The following is a 22972-nucleotide window of genomic DNA, read 5'->3' on the forward strand; positions in this document are numbered from 1 at the left end:
TGGTAACCAATGACTATTGCTGTTAGAAGTTTTTGTTGCAGGATTTTAGACCGCTTTTCCGGGACGGACCTTTATGCTATTATGAATGGTTTTATAAATGTGGACTGTGCACTGCATAGCCTACAGTTATTATTGATATTCGACTCGTTTTGGTAGTCTTGTTAGGCTGGGTGTGTCGAAGCATTATGGCAGAAACTTCTATATGTGTTTTCCAAATGCATTTTTTTCTAGAGTAAACTTCATAGTTAGACAGCCAACTCAAGCTTGAAGTATTCTAGGAGGTAGGCACATAGCGGCAATAGGTTACTGTGTAGCCGTAGGCCGCCATACTTGCCAGTTAGTTGCCCAGTCTTTAGTTCTTCGGGCACAGCAAACAAGTAACACAGCGGTGAATTGTTATATTATTGCAACTGGTAGGCTACTTTGAATATGGGTGTGTCCAATATTGATTAGAAATGCTGATTCGCCCTCGGTACCTACATCAAAGTGCTTCATGTATAACGGGCAAGTGCATATGTGCGCTCTGAAGATTTTAGTGGTTAGAGCTCTACCACTGCACCTTCATTATGGAAATGTGTGTGGTTTACAGCGAGTGACGTTTTTCTGAGGGTTATTTTTTCCACCCAGATTTGTTTAGTTTTTTTTACATATCCATTTTCCCATGGTTATCTATTGCATTCCTGATTGACCCCGTGATCTACTTTAAAGTGCATCATTTATTGACAAATAGACTAACAATCTGATTGTACACTTTTAAGTACAGCCTAGGCATGCTGTACATTTGAATCTGCACCTAAGAGTCTATTTGCTTATGGAGACTAGTGGTTTGACTGAACTGGTATGATCTCATGGTTCAGCTGTCAGAGATTTGAGCACTAAATGCATTAGGGCATTGCATGAATGAATAGACCTATAGGCTTAGGCCACTGTATGATATTCATATATAAACACATGTAAAGGAAGAGAAGCTTTAGGCGTAGCCCCAGAGAGAGATATGCCGGTGGCATGCTACGACCCCGACGTCTATTTCTTTACTCTTGTCAGATAGGCTACTGCATCTACTATATAGATATACAGTGTAGGTGTACAGGAGGCAATTTTTTTTTTTTATCCGAATATTTTTGATAAAGATAAGCATTATATTGTTAGATCATAGGAGTAGGCTACCTGGGGTGGCAGGTAACCTAGTGGTTAGAGTGTTGGGCTAGTAACCGAAAGGTTGCAAGATCGAATCCCCAAGCTGACAAGTTAGAAAATCTGTCGTTCTGTCCCTGAACAAGGCAGTTAACCCACTGTTCTTAGGCCTTTATTGAAAGTAAGAATTTGTTCTTAACTGACTTGCCTAGTTAAATAAAGGTTTTAAAAAATAATTTCTGGTAGGTCTAAAACACAACTGTCAGAGTCAGTTAGAGTGCCGGTTGCGCACTGCCTTCATACCATAGGGCAGCAGAATAATAGGCTAATAATAGCCACACCAAAAGTTTCTAAACTTTATTAGGGTAATATCAAAAATAACTCAAGCCACTGTTTATATGGAAAATATGAGCAGCAAACATAACATCAACAGTACTTCATTTAGCCAAAGAAAATGTCTCAACAGAATGAAACAAAACCATTGCGAACTTCAAAAAGTTAACAGGCCATATTGCAGCAATTACCAATAAAGGCCTACCAAACCCAAGAAATGAAAGAAATAGGTTAGGCCTTTTCTCAAATAAATATCATTAACTGATCTTAAACTAAATATGGAGCACACAATTTAAAAAAAGATTGAACTTCAATTTAGCCAATGAAAATGTCTCAACAGAATTAAACAAAACACAGTTTGCATATTTAAAGAACTGGTTTAGATTAATAAATATGCCTACAATAGTAATGATATACAATAATAATGATAAAACAAATTATTATGAATAGAAATTGCATCCTACCTGAAAAGCAAGTTTCGCAGTAGCCTGCATTTGGCCACTTGTATTGGTATTAAAACATATTCTGCTGATGTCTTCTAACAAGTAAGTGATGTAGAATTGCATGAAATGCCTTTATAGAACGCCCATTTCTTTCCCCCCCAAAAATCCCCAAAATGCCCCTCCCTAAGAAGCACCCCAGCTCAAAACATCTTGTGTGACTCGTGTTTTGCTAAATGATAAATGAATCAGAAGTTGCAACATTATCTCATGTTATGATTATAACAGCCTTTATTCCATAACACTGTGTTCTTCTCAACGTGGTTGAAAAAGCAGCTATTTAAAAGTGAAACTTGTGCATGTAATTATTAGCAGACAACAAATCAAATATCATCTCTCTTAAAAACAACAGCAACACAAAGTGTAAATGTGTCACGTATACTCCCTCTCGGCCTCTAGGTTACCAGGCTACTGATTATTATGCACATCTGTCACCATCGTCAAGCACACCAGCGCCTCATGACACTCACCTGGACTCCATCACCTCCTTGATTACCTTCCCTATATCTGTCACTCCCCTTGGTTCTTTCCTCCGGTGTTATTGACTCTGGTCCATGTCAGTGCGTTGTTCGTGTTCCTTGTTTTCTGTGCCCTTTATTTATTAAACACTCACTTCCTGTACTTGCTTCCTGACTCTCAGTGCACATTGTTACAAAATGTTTGCAAACTTTGCCCAGACTGAGCTATTCAGGACAGTATAGGCTAGAGGAAGGCTGAGTGAGTAGCATGGCTTTGTACTGGGGGTTAATGGTTTAGATCAAAGGAAACATATGAAGTTGGCTTGCCCTGTTGCCCAGCTATCTAGATTGTAGCATCAACAACCACTCCAGTTCTAAATGGGTTCCTCCCTGGCTGTAAGAGGTTTTGCATAGACACATGGTCAGACAAAGTGGTAGTCTAATGCTGTAGTCCTGATGTGCTTGTGTGCTTTGGTACCACAGTAGCTGATACAGGGCAGCAGGAAGCTAGTCTCAGGTCCCTCTCCAATCTTCCAGACCTCTGTTGGTTTTACTGCCCAGCTTCTCTGTTGCAGCAGGGGTTCCAGTCAAGCTGGATAGATGGGCCAACCATTGACCCCCAACCGATGGGTAGAGAGGGTAAGGATTAGGATTTTACCCTGTTCCTCTGCTCTTTGATTCCCCATGCAGCTAAATGTCCATAGGATTGGGTTGTGATTAATGGAACCCCCTGGGGTAGAATTACTGTGCACATCCACTTTGATGGGGGGCATTGATGGGGGGCACATATGCTACACAATACACCACAATGCTCCTCAATGCACCACAACATTCCACAATGCACCACAACATTCCACAATGCACCTCAACACCACAAAACACACCACAGTAGACCCAATAGATGAAGCCACACACGTGCTGTGTTTAGAGAGCTGTGAGACAGCAACCTCCTCCAAGACATAGAGTCAGTGAGTCATTGTGGACCAAGTGATTGCCAGGTCTCCACACTAGTGTCATATCAGGCATGGAGGAAGAGGCACTGTGTGAATAGTAGGAGTGCCAGCTAAGTGTTACTGCTGTGCCTGGCGTCTCTGTCAGTGGGTTTACAGTATGTCTGTCCTTCACGACCACAATATTGTTCACTCATTCACATAAGGCTCATAATGCCATGTGACCAAGGTACCCTGATTCGTCTACACAGGTCCAGCTTCTGGTGTTTCTACAGAAACAAGAGGTGGTATAACATTGGACTGTTTGCTGATGTAAACAAACAAACACGTTGTAAAGGTTTTCCACATGCTCTACACATTTGCTACCTGCCACTGAGAAAAATGCAGAGGCTTACTGTTATCATTTCCTGTCAATACCGATATCCCACATTTAAGAAGGGGTGAGATGAATTTCTGGAAACTCTCAATTGACTATGCGGCAGTTGTTATGGCAATAAATTATGGAAGAGGTTGCTGTTTGTGTTTAGAGCCAAACTATCTCCCAGAGATTCATGTAAGTACAGCTTGGCATGGGAGCCGGAGCAAAGTGGACAGAGAGAAATCTCATCTTTTACTTCCACATCTGTTTCCTCATTTACAACATATTCATTTAAATGAGACGCTCAGTGCAGGGGCTTTTCCACTTAAACTACCATTGTTCTGATAGTAGGTGCAATCAGGGGCTACGTTCGTTCCAATGTCCAAACTAGCATACCACGTATAATGTACAATTTATTGCTTCATTCTAACCAATATGCCAGTTTGGACATTGCAGCAAAGAGTGGCTAATGTCTCACAGTTCTTTTCATGTGTATAACAATGTATTAGGATATCATAGAGTGGGACTGGGGGTATCATTAATCTCATATTTACTCACCCCGACATGATGGTGTGGTAGTGGTGAGGGATGGATTAATGCCTAACATCCAGGGCTAAGTGCTCGATGTGCCCTCTGGCTGTGGTGTTTTAAAACATTGTGGTAATCTCTTCTCTACCACATTAATTGAACTTTTAGGAGAGTAATTAAATGTGCATCCCCCATTGATCTTAATCCACATCCGGACTCTGGCGCCGTCCCAAATGGCCCTCTTTTTATCATACATAGTGCACTACTTTCGACTAGAACTCTATAGGCCCTGGTCAAAAGTAGTGCACTGGGGAATAGGGTGCCATTTGGCACACACAATGGGTGTGATTATGCAGCTGCTGCTGTCCTCTCTTTAGTTGGTGGTTCTGTATCACTGATGCTATCTTATTCATTGGTGCCTTTCAGTACTGTGTATTAGATACCATTAGAGCCTAGTCATCCTCCGATCCCCACTTCCCTTTGCTAATGTGTTTGATTGTAGGTCTATGTGAATTTGTTAGTTTAATAACTTGTTTAATAGCTACATTGATTGTTTTGATAGGTGATATGGTATTGATATATAGTGATATTTGATACAGTGATATCAGAAGTGTTTGTTTGACATGGTGCATATAAATCTGATTAGGTTATGTCATTAACGTTGTCTGTCTGGTTTGCTAAATCCCTATGAGCATGTTGTTTGTGTCGATTCCAATGTTTCATCCTCTATATTAGGATATCAGTAGTTCAGATTCTCTCTTTCTCCCCCTCCCTCCTTCCCTCCCCCACAGCGATTCTATCCTGTCACCACCCTACTTAGTTTGTAAATGCTTCTGCCAGCATTGTGAAAAGAGGGGTATAATTGACGATTCAGATCTCTCCTTCTTCATGCAGAGATAAAGATAATGAGATGAAGATAACAGGTTTGGTATATTTCTGCCGATGACACCTGGACCCTTGACCCTTGGTAGTGCTGAGCAATTAGTACTTTTTATTTGAAAAATAATCAGTTTTCGATGTTGGTTTTGATCATTTTTGTAACATTAAATGCACTATGCATTATGTGGGTTGAAAGCTGTAACACAGAATAAAACAATTAATACAAGTCCATGATGGTAATGTGCGCTCTCTTTGGTTGGCCCTCGCTTCATACTCGACGCCAAACACACTGGCTACAAGTCTCTGCTAGGTAAAGCCCCGCCTTATCTCAGCTCACTGGTCACCATAGCAGCACCCACTCGTAGCACGCGCTCCAGCAGGTATATCTCACTGGTCACCCCAAAGCCAATTCCTCCTTTGGTCATCTTTCCTTCCAGTTCTCTGCTGCCAATGACTGGAATGAACTGCAAAGATCTCTGAAGCTGGAGACTCATATCTCCCTCACTAGCTTTAAGCACCAGCTATCAGAGCAGCTCACAGATCACTGCACCTGTACATAGCCCATCTGTAAACAGCCCATCTATCTACCTACCTCATCCCCATATGGTATTTATTTATTTATCTTGCTCCTTTGCAACCCCAGTATCTCTACTTGCACATTCATCTTCTGCACATCTACCATTCCAGTGTTCAATTGCTATATTGTAATTACTTCGCCACCATGGCCTATTTATTGCCTTAACTTACCTCATTTGCACTCACTGTATATAGACTTTTGTTCTGCTGTATTATTGACTGTTTGTTTTGTTTATTCCATGTGTAACTCTGTTGTATGTGTCGAATTGCTATGCTTTATCTTGGCCAGGTCACAGTTGCAAATGAGAACTTGTTTTCAACTATCCTACCTGGTTAAATAAAGGTTAAATAAATAAAAATGACTGCTTATCACTTATTAACCATCATTTATTCACATTACTTTACTTTAATAACATATTTCAGTTGTGTGTATTGCATTAGTTTTATTTGATTACTTTATTATTTCATTCCAGGTCATCATCGCATCTCTATTGAGCTGCTGCCTATGTTGTCTGACAAAATCACACTTTTGTAGTTCTACAACTTAAATAAGGCATACTTTTATGACTGCTGAATACCAACTATCAATCACTTAGATCATGTATTTTCAGGTAGAGATACCTAGCGAAGCTCACGATTGCTCATTCTTGTCTCTTCAAGAGCAGGCATAAAATAAACACAGACTGGACAAGTAGATGCACAGTGGATTATGGTCATTGTAGTTAATTACCATGTTTTATGCGCTAAACTATGTAGAATATTGGCCTGTTGGAAACTACAAATCCCTACTACATCGCACAGTTCAGGCTGGATCTGATTTATCTCCAGAGAAACTGTGCGATGTGTGCGTTGAGTTCACAGAAGAAGGAAAAACGAACGAAATGGAATTCAAATTATTGAACCAACGTCAAGGATAGGATAGGGAACGCTTTAGTTTTCTGTGTCATATAGAGAGGATAGATGCTGATTATCTCACTGAAAACAACAAGACCAAAATAAGCATTCACAGCCTAAAGTGATTCATAAAAATCGCTGCACAACTGTCTGTTCGCTGGTTTTCGGGGAGATAAATTGAGCTTTTGGTAATACTGTGGATAAGGCCTTTAGCAGGACTGGGAATGCTATGTTGAATTTTTTTTTTTATGAGCAGCTACTTTAGGTCAAGGAGAGATCTTGTAGATTAATTAATTTCGTTGTGCTGGTCTCACTCTCAAAGGGCTACTTGCAGTTATGTACTGTATTACATCAAAAACAAGGAAGGAATGACCCACAGATTGATATGAAAGGAATGTTGGTTTTATTCTGCATGTATTTCTACTCCCTTTCAATAAAATTGAAAATAATTGTTTTAATTGTGTGTACTGCATTATTTTAAACGGGTGCAGGCTCCCTTGTGGATCTTATGACTGCATGGTAATTTATTTGAGACTTCAACCCCACTCTTTTGCACTACACTATTTATTTCTATTACAGTAAGAAAAAATGTACCAGGAACTTGTAAACATGTCTGTAGGCTACAACATGTCTGTACTTTGAAAGGAAAAGTCTCTAGTTGCTCGATGGCTTAGGGACCAAACCCAAATCTTGAAATTGAATATTAATCATGAAACCAAACGATATAATGTTGAACATAATGTAGCCTCTCGGAACTGTAATTCCTCATTATCAAATGTCTTGGGGCTGAATACACTCATCCCATTTGGGAGCATACACAGAAACCATAGAGTAACATTCTTGGTAAAGGTTTACATAACCCCTGTAACACTGACCGTTCCCCACCGCAATCTATCTACTCTAGGTCTGTTCTGTTTCCTTTTTTCCCATGTTCTGTATGGGTAATGTATGGTTTAATATTATGTATGGTTACACTGACATACACTTGCCATGTATCGTTAATATATGGTTTAATGCTATGCATGAGTAATGTATGGTTTTATGCTATGTATGAATAATGTATGGTTTAATTCTGTGTATGAGTAATGTGTGGTTTAATTCTGTGTATGGGAATGTATGGTTTAATACTATGTATTAGTAATGTGTGGTTTAATGCTATGTATGGGTAATATATGCTTTAATGCTATGTATGGGTTACACTGACATACATTTGCTATGTATGGGTTGTGTATGGACTCCACTGACCATAATTGAGGGATTCAATTCAACACAAAAGGATGACGGTGGTATCTTGAGTCTCAGATTCAACTGCTGACATTTTTTTTAAACTTTAGAATTGATTACATTTAGTTTTTTTGGTCACTGGCCTACAGAGAACACCCCATAATGTCAAAGTGGAATCATGTTTTTCGGAATGTTTACAAATTAATAAAAAATGAAAAATGTCTTCAGTGAATAAATATTCAACCCCTTTGTTATGGCAAGCATAAATACATTCAGGAGTAAAAAATGTGCTTAACAATTCACATAAGTTGCATGAACTCAATCTGCGTGCAATAATAGTGTTTTTTGAATGACTCCAGGTACCCCACACATAAAATTATCTGTAAGGTCGCTCAGTCGAGCAGTGAATTTCAAACACAGATTCAACCACAAAGACCAGGGAGGTTTTCCAATGCCTTGCAAAGAAAGGCACCTATTGGTAGAAAAACAGACATTGAATGTCTCTTTGGGCATAGTGAGGTTATTAATGACCATTTTAAAGGGTGCATCTATACACTCAGTCACTACAAAGTACAGGCGCCCTTCCTAACTTGGTTGCTGGAGTGGAAGGAAACCGCTTAGGGATTTCACCATGAGGCCAATGGTGACTTTAAAACAGTTACTGTCTGTGATGAAACAGTTTAATGGCTGTGATAGGAGAAATCAACTGAGGATGGATCAACAACATTGTAGTTACTCCACAATACTAACCCAATTGACAGAGTGAAAAGGAAGCCTGTACAGAATAAAAAATATTCCAATCATGGATTCTGTTTGCAACGAGGCACTAAAGTAATACTGCCAAAATTGTCCTGAATACAAAGTGTTATGTTTGGGGCAAATACAACACATTACTGAGTACAATTCTCCTTATTTCCAAGCATGGTGGTGGCTGTGTCATGTTATGGGTATGCTTGTAATTGTTAAGGACTGGGGGAGTTTTTCAGGTTCAGTCTGCTTTCCACCAGAGATGAATTCTCCTTTCAGCAGGACAGTAACCTAAAATACAAGGCCAAATGTACACTGAAGTTGCTTACCAAGAAGATAGTGAATGTGACCGAGTTACAGTTTTGACTTAAATCTGCTTGAAAATACTTATCAAATCAGGATACTGTATATTAGTGTTTAATTTTTCATGATTTTCTTTACAAATGTTATAATTTTTCTTCCACTTTGACATGACACATTATTGTGTGTAGATCGCTGACCTAAAATTACAATTAAATACATTTTAATCCCACTTTGTAACACAACAAATTGTGAAAAAAGTCCAGGGCTGTGAATACTTTCTGAAGGCACTGTATATTTTATTTGATACCATCTAGGGTAGATTGTTTTTGTCTGTAGTGAAACTGACAAACACGAAGAGAACTGAAAGCCTGTTGAAGGTAGAGAAATGGCACCAGTACAACAAAACGCAAAATACTTATTTCAAACAAGAGACAGTGTGGTGACTGACTCTCTGTCTCTCCGATGGAGGTTTACACATTCACACTCCACGATGGATACGTTTAAATCTGGCTTTCATTGCTCCTATATTTTTTTGCCGCAGGCTAAGTGACAGTAATGAGATCAAATGTATAATTCAGGCCCGAAGTTTTGATATAATAAAAAGGCACGCTCACCAAGGGAATCCCAAATGACTCTGTTAACATTTTTATTAACCCATAATGGAGTTATCCCCCAGCCTCCCCTGTCTTCCTGCCTCACCTTCTCTTAAGGCATCAGCATGCTTCAGTTCGGCCGGCAGCTAGCCAAGTCGAACCGAATGTGCTCGCATACGCCCTTATATTACATTAGCTTGAAATATGAGAAAAAACGTCAATAATACAGTTTGTCAATTTAGAGATATTGATCTGAATTAATCTAAGAACTCAAGAAACATGTTATTGATTTTGCCGTTTTTGCCGTGGAGATCTTAGTCAAGCAATTTTACATCTAAGATGTTTGGTCCAGTATTTCTAAATGAAAAAATGTGCATGAAAACGAGTCGTCTCTCAGTGAATGACAACAAAGACTTTACTGAAGAATCCCTACTGTTGACCAATCACAGACGAAGGGGCGTAGACTTCGGTTCCAGACTTCAGCTTGCCTCAAGAAAAAAGGTTGTGTGCCTGAACAACCGAAAAAAAGACTTACCAAAGTCCAAAACCAACAATAAAAAAAAACATCACAAAATGCCCTCATGATATATGCATAAACTCTTCCAAGCTGTTTCGTCTGGGAAGCATGTGGACGCCTTTACACTCTCTTACAAGGAGGGTAATATTCCAGTCATTATCTGCCATGGCAGGGTACAGCTATAAATCAGATCCCTTTCCTCTCCTTCATAACCATGGCTTGTCCAGCTGTTTGATTCCCCTCAGATAAATGTGTTGGACCAGCCACTTCTTCATACCGCATCACTGGACCCTACCAGCCACATGGACAAGCATGCCTTCCGTCTTCACCCTACGTTGGTATTGACAAGTGAATGAGGCGGGCAAATAAAAGCCTGGGTCATCTAATCTGATTCCATCCTAGCCTCCTGTCACTCCCTCACAACTAGGCTAAGATCATGCTTCCCTGGTCGTGTCTGGCATCCTGAGTGAACAAAGCAGCCTCTTCCTGCCTGGAAAACCACAGCCTCATAGCAACGCACAGCCTGCCCTCCGCAACAATAACCACGGCCATGCACAGGTTGTTATTAAAATGAATGCAATTTATGATTCATATTAGCTGTGGCAGGCAGGCCTTTGAAATGGACCGTGTATGTGGTTGGCTGTGTGTAAGGGGGTGTAATGAGGGAAAAGGTTCTGTAATCCTGTGTCTGACAAAGTGCTTTGCTTTGACAGCACTGGGATGTATAATTGTTGTTGATTGGATAGCAGCAGAGCTTTGCGTGTATCATTTTAGATTTTCATTTTATCTGAATTGTTATTGTTTTGAACTGTTAAATAGGTTTTGATCTGAGCCTTATTGGACTTTGAAATTATTTGATGGCTCACTGATTTGCTTCTGTTCCTTTTCTAGGGGGGTTCTTTTATTTTGTCATAATCCTTTATGTGTCTCGAGTCTAGGGAGAGAGATTTTCTGCCTTCGAACTTTGAAACTCATTGCTACCTCAGAACTTTTCTTCAGTGTCTTACAATTTGCCGTCAACATTTTTCTGAGCTTGGCTTGGCAAAAATAAATTGTACCCTGTGATGCCATGGCTTGGCTAAATGAAACCATCTGTACGTAGTCAGAGCAGCTCAATGTAGCAATGTTTGCAGAAAGGGAAGTGAGGTGCTTGGGACTGGGAGTACAGGGTGTCTGCTCCCCCCCGTCCCCCGCCCCCCACCTTCCACCCCAGTGAGGCTGGTGGTGGAAACTACTCCTCCTGAGAACATGTGGGAATGATTTAGACGTTCAGCCGCTCTCTCCCTGGGCGTCTCCACCCTGTTCCCCCCCTCTCTTCTCCATTTTGGCAGGGGGGAGGCCATCACCGACCGGGAATACGTTGAAACAGAGCTCTGCCTCTGACACCTCGTGCTAGAGGGGCCGTTTGGCAGAGACAGAAAGAAGACCTGGAGTCCAGCTGCGTCTGTCTTCGAGTTAGAAAAGGAGACGTGTGTAGTTAGAGGAGTGTAGCCTACATCTCTAGACTACTCCAGAGAGCCATAGACACACACACACACACAGGGAGAAAGAGATGGATAGGACGATCGAGTGTGGTGTTATGAGCGTGTTGCCTTTTCATATCTTTGTCCATTTTCATGGAAGTCCATCGTTAGAAGACCAGAGATGGTCACATCAAAAAGAGTTGCGGTGCTCACTCATCTGTAACGAGCAGAGTGACATAAATGTGAGTGGTCGTGAGGCTTTGAAGCCAGAGATCCAAGGGCCAGCCTCTCCACTCCAGGCTTTCTGTTTAGCTTTGGACTTGGCCTTTGTAGTAGTACTGAGGAGCTCTTATACTTTCCCATAGCTTTAGCCAGACAGACCTTAGATGGTTTACGAATGGAAAGATCAAATATCGAGTGTACATTCTGTATTAAAATGCACAAGAAATGACTTGCCTAATATTACCTACACTGAGATTGAGATGCTGTCTGTCCACTCCATACACACTCACAGAATAGATGTATTACCGCCGTTGATGTTTTGATTGTTCAAAGGACCTGTTATTATTTTGAAGCTTTTTTTTTAGCCGAGTGAAAGATGCCCTTGCACTGTGCAAACCTGCTTGGAGGATTTTGTTTTAAAGTGCTCCTGTGGAAGGAATTCTCATTCTCTCCCTGTTTTGTCTCTCTGCCTAGTTGCCGAACAGGGGTCGAACACTATTATTGCCAGGAGATTATGATGTACCTGTGGGTCATGCTAATGGGATAGAGAATCCATGTGATCAAATGTTTATGATATTGTATCTTTGTTTAATATATTCTTTAAAGACTTCTCATTGGCACGCTGGTTCTCTGTGCCCTTAATGTGGCTTCCGTAGTCTCCTCGTGAGATAAGTAAGACGTGTAGCTCTCTCTGTGTGACTCGTCAGTATTCATCATTCTCTGTGTGACTCGTCAGTATTCACCACTCTCTGTGTGACTCGTCAGTATTTACCACTCTCCGTGTGACTCGTCAGTATTTACCACTCTCTGTGTGACTCGTCAGTATTTACCACTCTCCGTGTGACTCGTCAGTATTTACCACTTTCTGTGTGACTCGTCAGTATTCACCACTCTCTGTGTGACTCGTCAGTATTCACCACTCTCTGTGTGACTCGTCAGTATTTACCACTCTCTGTGTGACTCGTCAGTATTTACCACTCTCCGTGTGACTCGTCAGTATTTACCACTCTCCGTGTGACTCGTCAGTATTTACCACTCTCCGTGTGACTCGTCAGTATTTACCACTCTCCGTGTGACTCGTCAGTATTTACCACTCTCCGTGTGACTCGTCAGTATTTACCACTCTCTGTGTGACTCGTCAGTATTTACCACTCTCCGTGTGACTCATCAGTATTTACCACTCTCTGTGTGACTCGTCAGTATTTACCACTCTCTGTGTGACTCGTCAGTATTTACCACTCTCTGTGTGACTCGTCAGTATTTACCACTCTCTGTGTGACTCGTCAGTATTTACCACTCTCCGTGTGACTCGTCAGTATTCACCACTCTCTGTGCCCGGCTTTAGAACTGAAGCACACCCAGCTGACAGCAGAAGACACTGGAAAAGATTACACTACGACTGTGTCCCAAATTACATCCCATTCCCTATAGTGGGCCCTACGTGCCCTGGTCAAAAGTATTGCAGTACATAGGGAATAGTGCTTCATTTGGCCTGCTATAGTCTGCAGTGAATGCGTGCTGAAACAGCAGTCTGCATTCGTCTATTTGTTTCCTACCTGACTTAGTTTGAATAGAATGGGTGCAATGAGAGAGCCCCATGCAAATGCATGATTTGACTGTGAAGACCTGAGTTGAAGGAGCACCCATTATTCTTACCTGAAAATGCCATGTGGTTTTTCACTGAGTTTATTTATTATCTAACCCTATGATAACAGTAATATATTATTTTCAGTGAATTCAGTAACAGTTTACTATAATCTGGACTCAATTTACAGTAGTTGATTCTTATGCAAAGTCTTTGGTGACCAGACAATGCCTATTATACTGCAGTACACTGTAATTGGTGACCAAATTGATTCTCCTCAGTTTAAAGTGAAAACGGCTAGTGGGCTGCATGTTGAGTGGTGCCGCCCGCCAAGCGGGACTATAATCTCTATCTAATTTGACAGCAGTTCTAATGGTTTTCAGAGCCTGAATGATACTGTATTAACCCCCAATTACAGCACACAAAATGTTATTTTTATTTCAACTCCAGTGTCCGTCATGATTAATAGAAATACTAAAGTTGTGTTTTTAATAGAGGAAGTTTTGTGAGAGGTTGGTGGCCAGACTATTTGACAGAAACTTTAGTCTAAAACTTTTTTTAAATTAAACTCCCCTCATGGTAAGATGTCCATACAATGCTTAGCCATGGATTTCCTTCTAGGGGAAATGTTTTCCTTAGCTGGGTGAAGCTGTGCAGAATTCTCTAGAATCTGAATTGTATCCCAGCACAACCCGTGGCCGGGGAGCCGTTATTCCAAAACGGTGCCACTTCTCAACAGCAAGAACAGGAAATGATGTTCTGAGCTAGTATTTTTTTTTTTTTTTACTGTATTTGTGTCAGTTCCTGTATGAAATGATAATACTCATACTCCATCGCATCTCATCTACCATTGACTCACTGACAACATGCCTACTTGGTTAGTAACAACTATTTACTTATTAATGTGTTAGTGCTCGGTTTATTCCAGCCATTAATTATTATCTAGTTTGATGCAGGGGCTTTCTGATAGTGTGTGTTTGGAAGTCTGCAGATATCTGCCCTGCTTTGTGTTTTCAGGATGGGCGGAATGGTCTAGAGAGGAATCTATCAATTCCGTTTTATCTCATCTAGACCAAGGATGTTTTCTGTTTGTCCTGCTACTTCTCTCTCTGTGTGACCTCACTAAAATAACACATCTGGCCAGGGCATGGGGATGGGCTGTGCTGTGCTGGAACTTGTCTGTCAGTTTTGCAAGTGGCAGAGACTGCCTCCACTTCCTATTTTGTCAGCCCTGTGGTGCAGGGGCTGTGAATGGTGTCTGTCAGTCTGTATCCTGACACACCAGCTGTACTACAAAGTCCAGACTGTAGGCTACCATACTGAGGGATGGGAGCTAAGTTAGCCACTGAATTAATAGAATGCTTGTATCGCTGTCTTGATCATCATGGTTGGTTTCGATGCTAATTCTGTGACTGTGATCGTTGTAGGAGAACAGAAAAGGAGCCACGGGGCCACAGCCAGCAAGTGTTATTTGTCCCTGTCCATCTGTGGCTTGTTCACCATGTGCATTCTCAGCAGTAGGGTAATTTTCAAAAGTCCTGATTTAAATGCTGTGTCCATTAGTGAGTCTGCCAAAGCCAGCTGGTCTCATAGAACGGTTTTAAACAGAATGATTTTTAGTGTAGAATGGTTTTAGAATAGAATTACCATCCAAACGAACCATCATCCACACCCCCACTAGCCCCCTAACACAGCACTGGGTTTTAGGGTAAATAGCCCACAACGAGAGGGGAGGGTGTGGCAGGCCAGTGTATCCAGTATGAATCACAACTTTATTCACTGGGGCTGAGGGTGCTATGGATCTGACTCCTCTTCTCTCAATGCCCCTTGCAACCATACATCTCAGAGAGGTGTGCAGGATTTAAAAGGAAGGAGTGTAGATGAAGATCAAGATACCTTGGGAATGCCTGCGTTCATGTGTTTCATTGAGTGCAGCTGCTGTGCTGTGTTAATCCACTGCCATGGCTGTGAGTTTGTACCAAAAGCAGCGCTTACCCATGGACTGTAGATGTCCAATATTTGTTCAGTGTCTGTCTCATAGCCTGTCATCCTCTATATTTCTATTTCAGGCTCGCTCTCCTGCTCTCTTTCACACACGCCTATTAAAAATCTGCTTTACCCTGTCCCTTTACATTATACATAGTACACTTAAAGCATTTACACAGTATGTACAGCATAATTACAGTGTAGTTGCAGTGTAGTACTTCTGATACCTGTGGTTTGTGTAATTGCACAACTAATACATACATGTCATCCCACTTAGTAGAAAGAGAGACCACACCACATGCGTGTGTCAAATAGGTTGTTGTCGTAAACATTCTGCAAGTATGCAAGACTAGCCCTGTCTTCATCTCATACCGTGTTGGTGCTTTGTGTGTTGTTCAAATGTCAGTTAGTGTCAGCTCGCATTCCTCACAGTGAGCAGAGCCTCTCCTGGAATTGACTTGTAATCTCCAGGAGATATCCAGCTAGCATGGTCTGAATGAATCAGAGGGACGCTACAGTCATGTTGAGTTTATCTTAGCTGGGACGAGAGGCTGCGGGTAGTGTAGGCCGCATCCCGAATGGCACCCTATTCCCTATATAGTGCGCTACTTTTTTACCAGAGCTCTATGGAACCTGGTCAAAAGTAGTGTGTACAAAATAGGGAATAGGTTTCTATTTTGGACACAACCCTACTATCATTGTGCTGCCTGCTTGAGCACTTCAGATAGGATGAGTAGTAAGTACGACTCTCTCTCCTCTCAAATGGATTCTTCATCTAAATAGAAGCGTTGTACATTGTGTTTGAGAGGGAAGAACCATTTGTTCCCTCTGGCTTTCCCTGACGCTTCGCTGTAAAAGAAAGAGGTCAGGTCTTAGCGGTGCCTTTTTTCAGGACGGGAATCATTGTGTGGTTTCTTCTTTAGTGCCTTTGTAACTTCATGTTAAAACACCTCCTGCATTTGAAGTACTGTACTCCGTTTCATGACAGGGCAATTCTTCTCAGAGACTGGATTCATCTGGTAAGTGTTCAGCAGTTCAAAGCCTCTCAGATAGTTACCTCTGGGTTTATCCTCCCCTTGACAATCTCTCTCTTCCTCCTCGGTAATGAAATCATCTAGGCTTGTGCTGCTTATCTCCGACTAGGCTTTTCTGCTGTCCCCCATCCCTCAGCATATTTCAGCGCTGTTCGCTAATACCCACGTTATCACAGATTTGAGCATGCGCAGCTGAGAATGTGTGCAGAAGGTGTTAAAATGAGGCCTAGGTTACGCCTTCTTTAGCGTTTCATCGTACTTTTGTATTCAGGGCAGAGTTGCCTAGCTAGCTGTCGTGTTTGATGGTTTGGTGTTTTTACGGATGGCTTGGCAGTTTTTAAGGTTTCTGTGTGTCTCAGGTCAGGAGTTACTGCTACTGCATTGCGGCTGCCTCTGATGAAAATAAAACACTTCCTGAACCAGCCCTAACTCCTCCACGTGGGGACCTGATGGAAAGACACTTTCTGCGTCTGAAATAACACCTTATTCCCTATTTCCTAGTGTGCTTTTTTTGACCAGGTCCCATAGATCTCTGGTCAAAAGTAGTGCACTATATAGGAAATACGGTGCCATTCTGGACGTAGCCACTGGCTTTGCTGATTTATGTACTAGTTTCATGCTAGCTGCTAGACGAAGCAGCTGAGCAATTAGCTTAAGCTTAACTTGGGCTTAAGTGATTGACAGAGGTAATGATGTGGTGTGTTGGAGAGACTTCAGTCAGCACAGTAGTCCTCCAGAGACGTTAACCAATAAGGAACTAAATGATTCCTAGAACCCACCAGGTACTGTTATAAATCCTTAAATGTACGGTGCATTCGGAAAGTATTCAGACCCCTTGACTTTTTCCACATTTTGTTACGTTACAGCGTTATTCTAAAATTGATGAAATACATTTTTCCCACATCAATCTACACATCAATATCCCATAATGACAAAGCAAAAATATGTTTTTAGAAATTTTTGCAAATGTATAACAAATTAAAAAAACAGATACCTTATTTACATAAGGGGTTGTGTTGATGTGTCTAGTGGGCAGGTGGTACTCCATCTAAGCAGCTCTCCCTTTCACGGTATGGGGGACCGGGAGATGTGGGTACAGGAGACCGCTGGCATGACAGGACCCCCAGCTGAGTTGTCTGCTGGCAGCTGGGGACAGTAGACGAGGCAAGGCCCCCTAACCTGGCTCTGTGGATTAGCACGCTCTCTCAACCTGCTAGTTTTATCTAAGTGGTCCTCCAAGAAGAAAGGACAATAGCTTGTCAGTCCTTGGAACAGGAGTGACTTTTGCTTCCCAGGTATAAAGAAGGGGTAACATTTCGTTCAAAGAGTACCTACATAAGGACTTTATAACGCATTCATAAATCATACATAACACATTCATAAGCAGGACATGAGCATTTCATGAAAGGTTGAGTTACACTGGAATAGAGGCACTGTGATCCCTCAGAGTGGTGGAGTGATTCAGCTAACTGGAGTTTGCTTACTTGTCCAGGTAACTGACCTGCTCCACTGGGCCCTGTGTCCCCTCCGTCCTGACCTCGCATCCACCTCCTGGCTTGGCACGGCATTACAACACCTTGGCACAGTTCTCAAGGTGGTGTGCTGTGCGGTTGTGAGAGGTGGCAAAAAGACTCACACAATGACATAGATAAATAACAGTTCCATACCCATAGCTGTAACCACGTCTTTTTTGTTTTATAATATTGAACATGTAGGCTAATGAATCACACATGAGTGGCATTTTAAGTGACACAGGTATGATAAGTGTCTTCTTTTGATTTGTATTTTTTAAATCTCTAATGAGATGTGAACGCTTTAATGAAACGATTAAACAGATGCAGGAGTAATATCAGCCGTGGCTGTGTGAGAAAGTACAATGCTCTGTGACCTTTTTCAGCACGATTAAACGGTGTTGTCATTAGTGCTATAATGGCTGTTGCTTTGCTCGCAGGGTGGGAACACAGTGTGAGTTAGCCTACGGGTTAGACAGAGCAGTCACACACCAGCAGTGTTATGAATCCACTCTGCCTCCCAGGCAGCTCGGTGTTAAAATGGAGGGCCTTTCTTCCCTGCTTTATGGTGTTTGCAGCCTTGAGGGGATAGCTAGCCTGCATGAGAGGAATGTCATGACGGGAATCTGCCTTTTGCTGCTGAAATTCTTCATGCCCCTGTCTGTCTGTCTGGGGAGGATGCCTTGTGGTGCGCCTAATGAAGCTCAGTCAGAATGAATGCAGATATTGATCGGCCGCCTCATAGATTATACACGAGGCGTGAGCTAATTGCGTTTTGATAGACAGTTGGGGACTTAACTGTGAAAACTGCATCGTCATCCGCTCCTGAATACTCACTGGATCAGCCTCTAACATCTCTTATAATAATACCATCTGTTCTGTTCACATACAAGTAAGGCAGGAGGCTGAGAAATTGAATTGACTCAGTTGGGGAACTTCCTGTTATAGTGTCTGGTGTTCTGAATAAATTAACAACCTGTTGACTATTTCTTGTCCATTTTGTATGGACAAGATATTTCAGACTCGGTGTAATGCTCCCATCCAGATCTCCAGCTGCCTTTGAGTTGTCTGTTGGTGGTTTCGAAGGAGGGAGGGACGGAGTGAGGGAGGGAAGAACGAAAGAGGAATGTCGAGCAGGCCCAGAGATGGGCAGGCCGCACTTGTCCGTGACATTCCCCTTGGCCCAGAGGAGCCACTTCACCCCTCCAAGCTAGAGCCTTAGCCATTTGTCTTCATGCTGATCAGGGACCCCACGTGAACTCATCTTATCGAGTTAAATGTGAGAGAGCGGTCTCTGGCTGCTCTCCTAATCCAACAACAGCTAACCTCCCTGCCTCAACACACACGTCCTCCCTTATGCCAGAATGTTTAGTTAGACTAGAGAGACTAGAGAGTAAAGCAGCAGTTAACAAGCCAGGTCTAAGGATGTTGTTAGAGAACACAACACAGCAGATCTGTAAACGGCCCCCAGACCAACACAGGTGTGTTAATGTGGAACATAGGAGCTGCTCTGTTATGTCTTTATCTGCCCTATATCCAGACCCCTGATCCAGCAGATAAGCATGTTTAGTACCTTCTCAATAGTCCCCAGTCTTCTGTGGAAACCAAGCCTGGGTTCAAATACTCGTTCAAATCTTTCAAAGGATTTACGTGTTTGCTTTAGTCTGCTTGGGGTGCCATATGGGTGACATTTTGCAACTATTCTATTGGTTCTATTTCGCCAGACAAGCTCAATCAAGCCAAGCTATGGTTTTGAACCCAGGTCTTACGGAAACCCAGTCTGTGACGGCCATTAGGGCTCAGTGAGCCAGTGACAAGGGCTGCCATTCAAACACTTCCCCGGTTCATTCATAAGCTGCCCTCCAGATTGCCGGGCTAAGTGGTGACTGCGGGAAGCCTATTTTTACTCCCCTCATAACTTGTGCGTGGCCGCTCTCTCATTGAAACGTTTAATAGAGCTAAAAGGCAGCCTGGCAGATGTCAATCGGCCACTCAGTCAGGTCCGACCAACCTCTTCAAGCCGTGCCAAACTTTCCATCCCTCTCTCTGTTTCTCTCACTCTCTGTCTCTGTTTCCCTCTCTCTCATTCTCTACATTTCTCCCTCACTCTCACTCACACCTACACTTACACACCAGAGTTATTGTTTCCCACTGACAATGCAGTTTCTACCCTCCCCTGAGTCCCCTCACTGCCCTAGAACATTCTTGTACCGGTCTTAAAACATGTGTAGCATTATGCAAATGCATGGATTTTTCTAATACTGTCTGTCCCTATGCATGGGCTTTGCTACTGTAGCTTAAAGCCACAATCTGCAATATTTGCTAAGGTTTTAAGGTCATTTTCATGAATGGTGTGGCAGGGTCAGACTGTTGAAATGTCAGATTGTGGCTTTAACACACTGCAAGGTTACGAGAGGCAGGCTGGCTGGCTAGCAGTACCAGTAGCAGTAGTTGCTCACTAAGCTGGCTGGTAGCCAGAATTTATTTCCACACCACATCCAGAGGATATTTTTATAATCTCTCTGTTTACTAGTGACGTATGGTGAGGTTGGTGGCTGGGTAGGCACTGGCTATTATGAAAGCCAGATTTACTTACAAATATTCCTTGATAAAGCCCAAGTTCACCATACAACAGATGGCTCCAACAACTATTAACTGAAAATGAACACGTTTTTTTTTTAACCAAATGTAAATACCATTATAGCAAAGATACAGAAGCAATAGCCTCCAATGGCGGCATATTTCATATCATCTGACAAAATGATACACTGCTCAACTCAGCTTAGACATAGACCGATGTAGCATCCACAGTTGCAACCAATAGTTGGCACTAAAAGACCAATATTGGACACATTTCATCCGAATAGTTTGCAACCCTGATATATATATTTTGGGGCGGGGGGGCTTTTCATAACAGCTTTTTTATTAGATTATCACAGGGTCAACATTGCCTATCTTGTCTATCCGGACTGCAAGCCACTGCTGTGTACAAACTCAAGAGCTCGCCTCACTGAGCCTGGCCAGATCTGTGTAAACAGTTCTGATTCTCTCTCTCTCTCTCGCTCTCTGTGTGTGTTCAGATGACAAGTGAATGTTCACTTGGCCTATAAGAGGTCTGCAAACACGTGTAACTCTCAGCTGTTGTCTCAATGTTTTGTTACACTTCACTTCACCCCTTTGTCATGACTTATAACAGAGTCGTGAAAATTACAACGGGAGCCATACACATTCATGACTTAAAACAGAGTCGTGAAAATTACAACGGGAGCCATACACGTTCATGACTTATAACAGAGTCGTGAAAATTACAACGGGAGCCATACACATTCATGACTTATAACAGAGTCGTGAAAATTACAACGGGAGCCATACACGTTCATGACTTATAACAGAGTCGTGAAAATTACAACGGGAGCCATACACATTCATGACTTATAACAGAGTCGTGAAAATTACAACGGGAGCCATACACATTCATGACAGCTGACAGCCGCCTTATTGCATGAACACTATCATGACATAAACCATTGTTTAGGTCCGCTAACTGGCTAGCTACATTGTTAACCAACTAGCTTACCCAACCAGTTTAAGTAGTGAAGATAGTGTGTAAAGCCAGTTAACCCCAATGACCTTAACTGTCATGAATGTAAACAACTTGTGTCAATGTCATTACGTTGTTATATAGACTTTATGGCAGATTGGGTTCAAGAAAAGTATCAATTGAGTATGAATGACAGTGGGTAGCCGACCCCTACAGTACCGTATCTACCACCAGGTGAGGTCAGGAACTGTTGCCATGCTCTCATTAACTACTCCCACTGTGTTGTCAGTGCATACGGTGTGAACACCTGGTGTTCCAAAACAGACAGACTCCTAGGTTGTATCCCAAATTGCTCCCTATGGGTCCTGGTCAAAAGTAGTGCACTACATAAGGAACAGGGTGCCATTTGGGGCTCCCCGCTAGCCTCAACCTGCTCCTACGGCCCTGCTCCCAGCTCCACTGGCTATGAATGAGACAGATGGAGCAGGGCTTAGAGTGGGAAAGGGACTCGTCGGATGACACCTGTGCATGGCGGGTGTGCTGCTGCTATCTCTCACTGCAGACGGAGCACAACACAACACTCGTCTCTCTGACTCAGCTCTTGCTTTGACAGGCGTGCTGGGAAGGGGCTAGTGGTGCTCTGTCTGTCCCAGCCAGATGGATCACTTTGATATTAGGGGACTGAAGCAAAATTAATCCCTGAGTTTAGATGAAGTCATGTGCATCAGTGAATGAATATTTTGTTAGGAGTTAATAAGTAACACGAGTACTTTGTAAATGCTACAAATGACAGTATGCTCAGGTCTACTACAGAATGCTTACACATTTGAAAATGCAAACGTGTAAGTGCATGCTTGAAATGCATGCTTGACACGGCATGCTTACAGGCTTGACTCAAATCTTACTGACATAGCTAAGCTGTGTCATATTGCAGCTACTTTACAATATGTTAGTGGCCATTGAAACTGATGTACTGCATGTGAATCTCTTAGGATTTAGGATTTTATTTGCTTCCCCCATTAGCTTTTGCAAAAGTGGCAGCTACTCTTCCTGAGGTCTAGTTACCTTCAGCTGATGGGTCTCTGGATCTCTTGAGAAGCCGTGAGATCGCAGGGAGTTACAGTACCATGGAGATTTCCAGGCTGTATCACAATCCTGTTTCTTCGTTAGAGCTGTAAGTCTTCTTTTTTCCTCTAATTATTTGAGTATGAGAGGGAGTGGAGAGTCTTAGTGCTGCTCTGCTGTTGTGATTGTGCCAGACCCCATGTAATGAAGCCTGTATACTGCAGCTGCTGGCAGGATGGATGGCAGGGCCTGGGTTGGTCCCTGTGTTACAATACAGAGAAGAGAAGAAGAGCCTCCTGAGCTCTGGCTGCTTTGGTAGGGCTCGTCATATGTTTCTGTGGTACTGCCAGTTTAACACACACGTATGAGCATACACACACACACACACACACACACACACACACACACACACACACACACACACACACACACACACACACACACACACACACACACACACACACAGCACTTTCTATGAATACATGCACAGTCCTGGCTATGAATACACACAGTCCTGGCTATGAATACATGCATAGTCCTGGCTATGAATAGACACAGTCCTGGATCGGCA

General features: G+C 42.4%; 1 protein-coding gene across 1 annotated transcript in view; it reads left to right on the forward strand.

The window, feature by feature from the left end:
* Positions 1 to 22972, forward strand: part of LOC110525848 (palmitoyltransferase ZDHHC8B) — an 82716-nt gene that overhangs the window by 428 nt on the left and 59316 nt on the right. The window lies entirely within an intron of this gene.

Source organism: Oncorhynchus mykiss, chromosome 6 (assembly GCF_057628025.1).
Source record: "Oncorhynchus mykiss isolate SJ-2025 chromosome 6, ASM5762802v1, whole genome shotgun sequence".
Classification (NCBI taxonomy): domain Eukaryota; kingdom Metazoa; phylum Chordata; class Actinopteri; order Salmoniformes; family Salmonidae; genus Oncorhynchus; species Oncorhynchus mykiss.